The 11,635-nt window shown below is 28.9% G+C and overlaps 1 long non-coding RNA gene across 1 annotated transcript; it reads left to right on the top strand.

Moving 5' to 3' along the window:
* The first annotated feature begins 2,240 nt into the window (after nucleotides 1–2,240).
* On the top strand, nucleotides 2,241–3,667 carry LOC131173362 (uncharacterized). Its single transcript, XR_009143673.1, has 2 exons — nucleotides 2,241–2,683; nucleotides 2,906–3,667. It is a non-coding gene; the product is annotated as an uncharacterized LOC131173362 (long non-coding RNA).
* Nucleotides 3,668–11,635: the final 7,968 nt, after the last annotated feature.

Below are 11,635 nucleotides of genomic sequence, written 5' to 3'. Positions count from 1 at the left end.
CAACTCTACCTCCATCTCCCACATGCACACCTACTTCCTCCCTCCTATTTCTGTTCTCCCTCTCATTACCCATCATATATTCCATCATCCTATTCACATCAGCTCTCAAACCCTTCAACTCATTCAAGTCTCTTCTCATAGTTTGCAATTCTTCATTATGAGTGGTTGTTTGGAGAGAAAGTCTCTCAAATTGTTGTGCCATAGCCTCCTTATAAACCCTTTCATCTTCAAAATTCCTCCCCTCAACTCCACTACTACTACTTGTGTTTTGTTCCATTTTGCTGCAAAGAAAACAAGGTTAGAAAATAAATGGCTCACCCTCTCAAGTATTTAGCCCACAATTAGGCTTTTGCCCTCCTATGCACTCACCACTCTTGCCTTTTACCACTCAAATTCCTTCCTTCACTTCTTTTAAGAACCCCAAACACAAAACAAATAAAACACTCACAAACTTTATCAAAATATTCAAAAACGAGATGAAACAAGATGTAAATAAAAATATGCAATGAGACATAGAATCAAAGAAAAGAAGACTCCAAAATTAAAGCAATTAATATAAGTGAAAAGATTTTGTAGACTGAAAAAAACTAACAACCTAAAGATCAAATATCAAGCTAAAATTTCAGAAATCATAGCCCAGTCACACAACTTCCAACAATAGCATAATTTCACTATAAGATATAATAATTCAGTTCACCAATCAAATGAATGAGTTTTACTCAGAAATTTTGTGAACAAACCTATCTCAAAACTGTTTAATTTTTGGTAAAATTTTAGAATTTTCTGGATGGTTTTGCTATGTAAACGAGAAAATGCCTAGTTTGTGTCAAAAATTTTGTTTCCAACCCAAATGATGGAATTTTAGGCTAAAATTTTAATTGGATACTACTGAGATGGTATATAAATAGTGAAAAAATTCTCAGATTTTTCTAGATGGGTTTACTATGTAAACTAGAAAATGACTAGTTTGTGTCAAAAATTTTGTTTCCAACCCAAATGATGGAATTTCAAGCTGAAATTTTATTTGGAGGCTATTGAGATAGTATCTAAATAGTGAGAAAATTTTCAGATTTTTATGGATGGGTTTACTATGTGAACCAAAAATTGGCTGATTTGCGAGTAAAATTTGATTCAATAGCCAAACAGCATCATCTACCCCCCAAAATTGATATGTGACGTCCCAAATACTTCAAAATATCAAAGATTAAATTTCAAGATCAGCAGCTAAGTGTAACCCCAGAAATCAATGCAAGTAACTTATCACAATTTTCTAATTCCCGCCAAACAGCAACAATCACAAACCAAACACAACCAAACAGCACATATTTTTGTTCAAACACAGATTTTAATTCAATCCAACAACTAACATCAATTCCCAATTATCAGATGCATCATCAATAATTTTCTCAAGCTTGATATTCAAATTAAAGAGGTAAAAGACAGCAAGAACAAACAGATTAGCTTGAATGATTGCAACCCTAAGACCAACACAACAAAGACTCAATTTCAAGCAAAAATCAAATCTAAAACCCAACGTAAAGTGTATGGCTATGATGTATTAATGTCAGATTTGAATGAAAAATCACTAAGGAAATAAGAAATATTCAGCCAAACACATGAAAAATTCGGACAGGTTTGAAACTACTACAATAAACCCTAGAAAATCACTTTAGTCGAATGCCATTGTGATGAAAAAAAACACAGAACGTGAATGAAGGATTCTAGCCAAAAATTAAAAGAGTAGATCTAAAGATAAATATCTTGTTTGATGTCCAATTGCTCTGATGCCAAATAATGAACACTCCCAATATTCAGATTAGAGACATAACATCTAATGATGGAATTAGATCTTTTAATAACAAACAAGGCAGAATTGATAACCAATCAAGACATAATAGTAGTTAGGCTAGAACACCTTTATTATAAAGATAAAATAAGCAAGTGATCAATTTGCTTAAGTCCAACTTCTATTCAAAAAATAAGGAAGAAATCATAAAGCTCTCATAATTGACGGCGATGTCCGAAAATCAATACTCTCTAAATGTTTGATCTTAGCTATCCCTATTTGATGTAGAAGACAAGTATTTATATGAGTTATAAATAACTAATCTCTTACATGACATAAAGAAACAAAAATAGAATATTCTAGAGGCTAGGCTCCAAGGTCTTATTGTGTGAAACTGATCCATTTGTCCTCCAAAGGCCCAAGCCCAAGCCCAAGCCCAAGCCCAATCTGATCCTCTTGGCGCCTCCAAAGTCTACTAACTAAGCTTTGCAACTCCCTTACCCTTGCTCTTGTAATTGGACCCTTGAACAATGGAAGTGGCTCCTGTGGTTGTGTCTCCTCATCATAAGGACTTACAGTAATTTAAAAATTCATAAGAAATTATACAAAAAATATTAATTTAAAATTTTAAATATTTAAATATAAAGAAAATCCTTAACAAATTCATAAAAAGATGATAAAAGGTCCCACAAGCAATTATTGTGAAAGCTCTTCCATTCTTATTTAAGAAAGCTGTTGGATGCACACCCTCTAACAAGCAAGAATTCTAGAGAAGCATAGAGAGAAAATTAATTAGGAAAGATTGTTCTTCGATTTGCTTATTCCATCCTTCTCTTCCATCTGTTGATTTTTTTTTTTTTTTGAAAAAGCATTACATGTGTTGATTTTAATTTGACGGTATAATTCTTGACTTTTATATAAAATAAAAGCATGCCATTTAGTGTTACTAGTACCGATTAATCACCACTATACTTCATATTATAATAATATTTGGCTCACTATACCGGCACGTTGCCTCTTGGCCCTCACAGCTTTTAGTTCTCCCCTCTAGGATTAGTTGCTCTTCCGGCTATGATATTAATTTTTGACGTATCTTACACAAAAAAGTGTGTAATGTAGTTTCAAACATTCCCCACAAGCCAAAGTCTCCCTTGAAGATCTGTGAAATCCGGCCAGCTGAAGCAGAGAAAAGAATTTGTGCAGGAGATATGGAATCAATGCTTGATTTTGTCCACCGCTCCGTCGGATCAGAGAGGGACTTCAAAATTGTGGAAATCAAGCACCCTACAATGTCAGCTCCGATATTGCAAATTTCAAGACTATATTGTCTTGGAAGATCCTCAGGAGATTGAAGGTCCTGGAATGGTATTTTGTCACCCAATATATCAGGCTTTCCTTGGCCATTATGACGTTGAACATGCAAAGATTGCCAAGGTATCGCTCGGTGTCGGTGGTGACAATGGGAGATAAAGTGGAAGCTATTGCTATTTGCCATATGGACTCCTCAGGTTGGAGCTTTGATCATATTGCCTGATCATCTTGTTTGGGTTCAGTCACAAGCTTCCAAGGCCTCTTAATTATTTAAACAGTTGTTTTGTTTGGCTGCTTTTGTGTTGCTGTGACTGCTTTCGTGTTATTGATTTGCTCTCTATCTATAATCTGTCAAGTCCCAAGAGCCAGTATGGTGAAAATCCTTTTGTTTTTCTGTTAGCTTTTGTTTGTTGTCTGCAACTGTAACCACCAAAATCATTGGTGATCCTAATGTACAAAAATGCGGGATCTACACCAATTTGGTATAATAAAAATATGCCTAATTACTAATAAGATACTAGAGTCATCTCTAAATGGTGAAGTTTCGAGTTCGACTTTATTAAATTTAAATATTTATGTTTACTTAAATTCAAGATCTCATCGCTTCAAATAATTAAAATATGCCAAATTTAATTTTAAAATAAATTTCTATACTATTTAATTAATTTATTTAAGGATGTAATTTTCACGACTGATTTTAATAGTAATATAAAATAGATCCTAAGTGATAACAGTTTTGGATTGCCAAAGGAAGATTGCAAGAATTTATTAGTATAGCATCTGTTGATTAGGTGTATTTACAAAGTCTAAAAATTAAAAGAAAAATCAATTTTGTTGAATTTTATTTGATTAATTTTAAAATTTTAAAATTAATAGAATTCAATTCACTTAGTTTTTCTTTTCCTAAAAGAAAATTTGAACTAAATAAATTCATACTATAAGTAGCATGGTTTTGCAAGAATTTAATTTATTTAATGAAATTTTCTATTAAAAATTTTAAAAAAAATCCATTTAAATTATATTTATCTCTTTATAAATGAAGGCAAAATAAAAAATAAGTCCATACATGGTCAATTGTTCTAAATAATAAAATTTGAAAAAAATATATTATTTTAAAATTTTATTTTAAATACATAAATTTTCTTATAAAATTATTTAAATTGATTTATTTTCTTAGAAAAACCTTTCAAACATTATGTTGATGAATGTGTATTATTGATAGTGAAAGATTGTTAGCTATAAATATTTATTGTACTTGCAATAGAATTATGATTTATTTCATTTCTTTGATACATTCTAAGAGCTAGAGAAAATTCAAATTCAAAAAGCTATCTAATAATTCATTCCTCTGGGCTCCACATTATCCACTGCAGTTGGCCTGCAAATTAATTATTTGGATTCCAAAGATTTCCCGAGTCTGCTCTTATTGTGATGTATTTATGGGAATAGAGATGAAACAGGTAGCTATCACTAAATTTGATTAATATTTTTAAAATTTAAATTTATTTTAAATTTAATTAAATTTTATTTTTAAATTATAAATTTAATTATTATTCTTTAAAAGTTATCTAAATTCAGTTAATTTTATATATTTTATTTAATAATTTTTATAAAAAATTATTTTTATTAATAATTTATATTTTAAAATTTTAATAATTTCATAAAATATTTAAATTTTATTTATATAAAATAAATAATATAAAAATTTATATATTTTATATAATATTTATACGAACAGGTTTGGGTAACGAATACTCAATATGTAAAATTTAAATTTGACTCAATCCTGTCATGGGTATTATTTTTTAAATCTGAATTTATTCTAAACTCGATTATATACTATCAAAATCTGTTCTATTCGATTCGATTGAGTATCTACAAAAATTCGACCTATTAACATCCCTATATTAAAAAGAGATACTTGAAATATCATTTAAAATGAATAAAATAAATAAAAATATAGAATACAATTATTATAAATTCGATTTTATATAAAAATAAATTTAAATTAAATATTACATTTAAAAATATATATTTATTATATATTTTTTAATTTATTATACACAAATTTTGATATAAATATTTAATCTAATTATGGATATGCTTATTTTATATATATATATATCTCAATAATTACTTGTGAGGCATGGGAGTCTGTCAATAATTTACATTGTATTTTTGTAAGATCATTTCTTTAGGGTCACCCATACATATACTTTGTCCGGTTTGTTCAATTATTATGACTTTTTTAATATACATTTTAGGTCACCCACATCTAATTATATTTTACTCATATTTTTTTTAAAAAAATGCAAATTGATTAGATCAGATAATTATTGAAGTTATTTTGAATAATAAATTATTTTATTTTAATTTCTAAATGCATTATAATTGAGTTATTTTATATAGTGAATTAATTCAAATAATTTAAAAAAATAATATATAAAAAATTTTAAATTAATTTTGTAACACCCCTAATTTTTAAATATATTATTTTTGGGCAAATATTGATGCTTTAATTTTATTTAAATTTTAGGAAATTTTTTTTAAATTTTTTTAATTTTCGAAATCGGGCTTGATTTCCCGAAAATATAAAACTTTGATGATTTTTAAAAATTAATTTAAAGACCACGTGGCAAAACTAAAATTATATTTGGAGTCTACAAATTTTTCTGAGTTTTCTGGAATTTTTTCGGAATTTTTGGACCTTGTTTTCGGTCCCAAGGCAGAGCAAAAATTCAAAATTTTGTATCATAAATCAAACCGGCCAAATCGAACCGGACCGGTCTTCTTCTTTTTCTTCCTCCTCCCCACGCGTGTCCCGACCTCCCTCCCCTTCTCTCCCTTTTTCTCTCTCCTCCCTCCTCCTCTTGCCGCACCGCCGCCTCCCCTGCCACCCCAGCTCGCCGGCGCCCACCCCCAATCGTCCCAGCCCACCGGCCACAGCCTGGAACACCGGAAAATGGCGCCCGAAGTGGAGCGACGCGAATCGGACCGGGTCTTGTGTCTAAACTCATCTACTCGTCGAGAGCTTTCCATAGACACCAAGAACACCGAAATCTGTCGAGCGATTTGTCCGATTTTTGTCCGGGAAGTTTTAGCCTATTTTGACTTTTGTGCTAGATTTCTCGCAAACCGTGAACCCCACGAGAAAACCGAGAGTACCAGAGCTCTCCACTCGTCGAGAGCTTCGCGGGAATATAAATTTCAAAATTTTCTGACACCGTTTCTCGGTGGGTCCCACAGAACTTTGCAGTGTTTTTCCGAGCATTAAATGAGCTTAGAAAATTCCGTAAAAATTTTATACTAACCCCCCTGTTGTAGGCTTCGTGTAGGTATCCTCAATTCGAGGAAATTCGACAGTTGTCCGGGTCTGTGAATTTCCGGCCAGACAGACCCGCTACCGGAAAAGTCTCCGAATTGGATCGAGGTTTTGGCTAACCCACCATTGTCAGACATCCCGAGCGCGTTCCAGAAGTCGGAATCGGCAAAGGTAAACCCAAACCTTGCTTTTTCGTAATTTTCTAGTGTTTAAATAGGATTAAAAATCCATAAAATATTCGTGGTAGCTCAGAAAATTATGATTCTTTTTGCAATAGCCTAGTAATATTGCTAAGGACCACGGAGCAAAGTTTTAGAATTTTTAGAGCTTGTTTGGGCAGTTTTTGCAAAAATGATCAATTATAAGGACTAAATTGAAATTTTACATATTGTGATGAATGATTGATTTGATGGGCCCAGGAGGGGCTGTGTGATGTAATTGAGTTGTGGATATATGGATTGTAAATATAGAAGTGTGTTTTGAGCCCTTTTGCAGGTTGGGTAGGTTCTAGGTATAAGGGAGACTCTGCTGGATTTTTGGCACGACTTAGGACGTATTTGATTTTTTCATGATTTGTATTGAGTCAATTGTGTTAAATAATTGTAATGTAATTGTCAGGTGAGCCGGGACAGCCTTCTTCCTCCGCCCAGCCGCCACAGTGATTGCTGTCAAGTCTGTGAGTAAAATATTAATTTTAATTGTAATTTCGATATTATTATATACTTAAGCATGCCCATGCATCACTTATATGCATATATTTATGTAGTTAAACTCTAGGCACGATTTATGTTGCATTCCTAACTGTTAAAGTGTCATGGATGTTGTTGTGGTAATTTGGAGCAGTGTGCGTGTGTTGGCATGCGTGTGATGTGGTGTGGACTATGGATAGGACGGATAGTCACGGTTTGAGATCTTCGCTGGGACCCGATCTTCGCTGGGACCCGATCCTTCGGGGGTAGTCACGGCTTGAGTTCTTCGCTAGGACCCCGATTTGGTTTATTAAGCGAAAGTCCGGCTTGAGTTCTTCGCTGGCACCAGGTTGGATCTAAGAGAGCTGTATAGGGGATCGGCTCCCATATATTATGATTGATATTACTGGGTGTGTGAGTGCTCCAAATTACCTTTTTACTGTTATGCTGTGAATTTGTTGCTGATGTTACATTTCACTCTACAGGATGCATTAGCTTTAGATAGTTATAGAAATTATGGTTAAAATTGATATTTTACTCTCTGAGTCGAACGCTCACTCCTGTTCAATATTGTTTTTCAGGCTACAGGAGGATTTTATTGTGGTTAACCTATTTTTCTCCTTCGCAGGTTGTCTAATAATATTTGTGTAATTTTATTTACTCCTAGAATTTCCGCATGTGCTAGAAATATTTATTTAAATTGGGTCTGTAATGTGAATTCTTATTTTGGACATGTAAAATTATTATCACATGCATGTTTGATGGACTGGATGAGGGAGCTGAGCTCCCATTTATTTTCATGATGATATGAGTATGTGGAGGGGGAGCTGAGCTCCCCAATTGATCATTGTTGTGTTTACAGGTTGGGTGAGTCAAAAACTCCCCGTTGAAAGGTCCATTTTATGGCCGGACTCTGTCCGGTTATTTTCTTGAAATTGGGCCCAAATGGGCCTTAGAGTTGGGTTAATGAATAGTTAGGCTTACTACGGGCCTCGGGGGCTTTAGGCTGGCCCAGGTCCTAGTGCCGGTCCGGCCCATAGGTTGGATCGTGACAAATTTATAAATTATAAATTATTTTCTTCTTAAAATATTAAATTTTTAAAAAATAAATTTATTTATTTAATTCCATTCTTGCTCACATGCCATCATAGGAAAAAAAGATGGAGACCTTGAGAGCAAGATCATCATTATATAAATGTAATTATCACATACAATTACTTAATTTTATGAGTTTTTTTATAAAGCTATTTAACTTTAATTTTGCTCATAAAACTCATTAAATTTTAATTTGATTTCATAAAAATTATCGTGATTAAAAATTAAAGGTTTTCAGGTTACTTTATTGATCTATCAACTATTTTATAAATAAAATTACCTAACTGATAGTTGATAGTGGAGAAAAAACAGAGAAAATGGAAGGATTTGACAGCGAGAAAAGTAGTTGGATGAGTTTTATGCATCTTTTTTTTAAAAAAAAAACTAATAAAATAAGATAATTTTATTTATAAAATAATTGACAAATAAAAAACTTTTAATTTTAAGTTACAGTATCTTTTATAAAATCAAATTGAAATTTAGTGAATTTTATAAAAAAAAATTAAAATTTAATGACTTTTATAGAAATATTCATAAAATTGAGTGGCTGCGTATGATATTTACACGTATGTAAAAAATAAAAACATGTAATATCATATCTTTTTTCAAGTATAATTCTCAATTCAAAATCTCATAATTTTAAATATGATTTTAATATTATTAAATTATAATTCATCAATATAATCAAAATAGTTCCATATTTTAATTAATTAAATTAATTCAATAATTAATTTAAACAAACTAACGATGTGGATAATTTTAATTATTCATAAAAAATAAATATTAATTTTCTATACGTCAAAATTATTGATAAAATAAAATTAAAAATAACAAATAAATAATATTTTTAACTGTAAACTGTTAATTAAAAATTTAATTACGACTTCAGTATAATTAATGAGTAATTTTGTTTCAATGAAGATGGTTAGTACCAATGCAATATGATAATATCTGATATTAATTTTAGAAAAATTAATTAAATATTTACAAGTGTAAAGTAAATAATTAAATAAATAACTACCGTTATTGGTTGGTTGAGGAAAATAACTGCCATTGGACAGAACCTCATTGGAGTGGAAATATACAGGTGATCTTGAGGTGGCACTGCTTTTATATATAACAACTTGGCCAATCCAGGTGGGCTTCCTTTCACTTTTATAATGAATTACTGTACTCTTTATCTATTTTTGTAAAAAAAAATAATTTTAATATAATAATATAAGTGTAGTCTATGATTATTTTATTTTATTACAAAATAAATTTATTTTATTATGGAAAATAAGAGAATTTAATAAAATTTTATAATTAATCTTATTGATTTTTATAAATTGATATATTTTCTTTCAAAATATTTAATCACGAAAATTTACTAATTTAATGAAAAAATATTAAAAAATTAAATGTAACATAATTAATTATTTTAATTTAATATAATTTGTTATAATGAATGAATAATTTGTTTTTATATTTTTTTAATAAAATTTGTTAGATATAATTTATATATTGAATTTTTTTAAAAAAATATATGTTTCCTTTTTTACATTAAAAAAATTTTATTGTTTTTTTAAATTAATAAACTTTTTTAGAAAAAAAATTATTAATCTACGAAAATCACATGACATAAATTATAAAATTTTATTAAATCATTTTATTTTTTAATAAAATAATTTTACTTTATAGTAAAGTAAAATACACCAATAAAGTATATTATTTTTTTTCCCTTTCGTTCCATTATTTGTACGCAATTGCCTACTTATTTGTAGGTGCCTAATTTTTTTTTTTTTTAAATAAAAATTTAAGCATATTAATAATTATTTATTAGTAATTAACAAGAAATTTCTCTCTGATAATTACGTTGTTCCTATCATTGTTTATATTCAACTTGCATTAAGCTTAAACAAGTTGAAAATTATAAGTCCATTAGTCTAAATTCAAAACATGCCAAAAAAAAAAAAAAAAGGTATTGTCATCTGATTAACTCAATAGCCAAATTAAATAGCTAGCTGGTGAAGTGAGAAATCAAAATTTTAAATTAGTTATCTTCATTAACTCAATTTTCTAAAAATTTTCAATATACCAAAAAATTTAAAGTGAAATTAAGTTTTCAAATAAAAATGTAAAATATTTATCTATTTGATAATTTATTAGAAAAACTTTCAGATATTTAACCAGAATTTTATTAACAAAGTCTTAAAGTCCAAGTGTTTGTTTGGTAGAGTAATTAACTTTTGACTTTTAACTTTAATTGATAATTTAATGAATTAAATAAATATAATTTTTAGATTAATTTTCTAAAAATCAATGGTTATAAATTATCTAAAAATTAATGGTTATAGTTATGCATACCTTTAAAAGTTAAAATTTTTAAGTAATCACTCATTAATTAATTTTCGAGAGTTAACTGCTGATTGTAAATAGGAATAATAAGGAATACAATATCTATAAAATTTATTTTATTTAAATTTAAATTTAATTAAAATTTTTAATATTTGAATCCGTCTTAAATTCGATTAAAATTCATTTTAAACTAATCCAATTATATTCATCTGAATTTTGTTATTACTTTAATAATATTTAAATTCGTTTAGTTTTATATTTTAATTAATAATTTACATAAAATATATTTTTATTTATAATTTATATTTTTAAATTTTTTTATAATTTTATAAAGTATTTAAATTCTATTTATTTAAAATATAATATATATATATATATAATTATAAATATTATTATAAAAATATATATTTTATATTTAATAAATTATTTATAAAACAGATTTAAATAATAATTACCCAAAACATAAAATTTCAACTCAACCCAAACCTAATACACTGCAACAATGGACTTCTCTCATTGTGAGTTCAAATCAACATTAGTTAATTTAGTAATGTTAACATAATTAAGTCCATGTACCGTTATTTATTGATTATAAATTTAAAAAAAAAAAAAATGAAGGCAATAACAATTCCAAATAAATAAGTGAAGGCTAAAACAAAATTTTCCAAATAGAGGAAAGATTAATTTATATACTAATCTCGTGTGCATAAATATCTACATCATTTAAAAAAATAATAATAATGATAGTGGTGAACATTGACCATGGGAACCCATTGCCTTTGACGAGAGAATCCCCAGGACCTCCGAAGAGCATTCAGCGCACAATGTAGAAGACCCACCACTCGCCATCTTCCCATTAGTTTTTTTCCAGGTTTTTAAACACATTTATTTCACTTTCTATATGAAACTTTCACATGCTTTAATCTATGTCCAATGTTTTTTCCAAGAAACTACTTCAGCAACCATTCTAAACCAAAACTCTATGCCTATATATACACCCTCTATTGGGAAGACTAGTTCATCTTCATCCCAAAATCTTGACAACAATATTCAATCTAATCTGCCTTAGATTCACAACGTTCGATCAAATCAACA

The sequence above is a fragment of the Hevea brasiliensis genome, chromosome 14 (genome assembly GCF_030052815.1).
Source record: "Hevea brasiliensis isolate MT/VB/25A 57/8 chromosome 14, ASM3005281v1, whole genome shotgun sequence".
Taxonomy (NCBI): domain Eukaryota; kingdom Viridiplantae; phylum Streptophyta; class Magnoliopsida; order Malpighiales; family Euphorbiaceae; genus Hevea; species Hevea brasiliensis.
The sequence above is the reverse complement of the archived record's forward strand: the minus strand, read 5'-3'. Positions and strand labels throughout refer to the sequence as shown.